The 2132-nt window shown below is 49.8% G+C and overlaps 1 pseudogene; it reads right to left on the bottom strand.

Moving 5' to 3' along the window:
* Positions 1-577: 577 nt before the first annotated feature.
* Positions 578-759, bottom strand: LOC146870191 (U11 spliceosomal RNA; annotated as a pseudogene).
* Positions 760-2132: the final 1373 nt, after the last annotated feature.

The raw sequence follows: 2132 nt of genomic DNA on the forward strand, positions 1-2132 counted from the left end.
CCGCCCCGCCTCACAGCCCCACGGAACTCCCTCCACGGACCGCTACTGCTGGCATCGCTGTACCTACTGTCCACAGTGCACGCACAACACAGATCATCTGATGATGTGAACCTGCACACCCCTTTTGTTACCTGTGTCAAACTTTAACCAGTTCTCTTTTGGTCTGTCTGCATCTGCATATGTTTGGATGCTTTCATAAGGGGACATACTGTTTTACACACAACAGCGCCCTGGCTGGCTGTAATCTACATATGCCCTAGCCTCACTCTCCTGAGCCTTGCCTGATGCAGAGTGTCTGTGGTCACTGTCCGATCAGTTTAAAAGGGCACTAGGTTAGTTCCCTTCAATTTCTGGTGCTTTGCAGCCATTTTAAGATCTCTTTAGAGTTTCACATTGCTCAAATGGGTGTAATTTCTGATATTTGTATGTTTCCCTCTTCTACATTGCTTGATTTTGCTTGGTAGAAAGTGTCACTCATAGTCCTTGAAATGTCCCTCATAATTACACTGAAATTATGTAAATGTCACACATAGCAATCTGAAACTTCGGCAGCTATGAGACAGGTTCCGTCTGAGTTCTGGGACCTAGTGTTAAAGTTGAGTCGTCGCTCAATGCTTGCTCATATATTACAAGGTGCATGCACCAGGAGCCCCGGCAACAAAAATGATGTTTCCGAAATCTTTTTATATCGATTCCGCGCAAGACGCTCCGAGTTACCCCGAAGCCCCCTGTGTGCCACTCACAGCAGAAACCCTTTTTAGCCAAATGTACTTAGTATAACACTGTGCCTAGTGGCTAGTTCTATGTCTTGTAGCGCGAGGCAATATGTCACTTAAATACCACACCATATGCATTTTACGGAAGATCTGCATGCTGAGCCTGCGTACGGCGCAGCTGTGTGGTCTTCAGCTTCAGGGTAGGGCATTAGGTGGGCAAGGGCAGGGGCCAGGGCTGGGCTGACTGAATTGTCATGCGCAGTCAGTGTAAAGTACGTGCGGACCGGAAATGCACAGACCCACGACTGCAGGGCTAAAAATGTTACCTGCCAGGAAAGCACAGAAATAGGGTGCAATGCTCAATCTTAGGGTGACTGTGCTGGAAAAGCACGGAACCCGGTGTACTGTCCTGTAGAAGCCTGACCATCTCGTGGACCCGGCTTCTGATTTATCTCGCGGCGCCCGCTCCACCGTCCTCGGCTCCACTGGCTTGAGGCGCTGACGTCACGGTCTGTTGATTTGCTGAGCGCTGCGTGGAGCTCGTGCAGAGACAGAGCGGGTGCTGCGAACCGCACAGAGCGGAGGTATGGGGAGCCGGCTGCACGGACAACTTGCCCCCACCGGTGAGTGAGGGAGAGGGGTTCCGAGGGTCCCACTCTTGGGAAAGCTTATTCCTTGCTCCGGGAGGAGCAAGATTAGTCTCAACCTGCACTTACCTCAAAATGCACGGGGACACTTTTAACCTGCACCAAGTGCACTTACCCCTGCCTGCATCAGGCGTACTAATTACAACTTGCACAGAGAGAAATCACATCACCTGAATTACGCACATTTACACTGCAGATGTGAGGGGGCTTTTGCCTGCATCTATTACACTTACACATACAGCAGGAATTCTGGATGGAGGAATGTGTCTCATCTTGCATCTTGGGGCACTTACGGCACTAGGCATATATATTGTAATTCAGCTTGTAACTGTTCCTTGGCATTCACTAGTTACGCCCCTCACACTGGGACAGTTACAACATAGTAGCTAGTATGACAGCGCCAAGGGGACTTATTGGCAAAATGTACAAGAACCATGTACATCCAACTGCATACCCTTGAACTTATGCCCTGACCCCACCTCACCTTGGGGGTTAAATATAGTACTGGAGCACTTGAAGATCCTGTACTGAGCACTTGCTTCGCTCTGCACCAGGGACATTTATGTCAACATGAAACCCCATCATTTAATGTCCCCTGGGCAAATATTGTATCGGAGCAGTTGCAGAACCTTGTGTTGGGTGCTTAACTTGCCCTGCTCCTAGGGCATTTACATCATCTTGCAGGCTGCAGCCCCTCTGGGTTAAATACAGTAGCGGAGCAAGTGCACAAGGTGCACGTAAAGCAACACCCACCTTACACACCCGGGGA

Source organism: Triturus cristatus, chromosome 1_1 (genome assembly GCF_964204655.1).
Source record: "Triturus cristatus chromosome 1_1, aTriCri1.1, whole genome shotgun sequence".
NCBI lineage: Eukaryota > Metazoa > Chordata > Amphibia > Caudata > Salamandridae > Triturus > Triturus cristatus.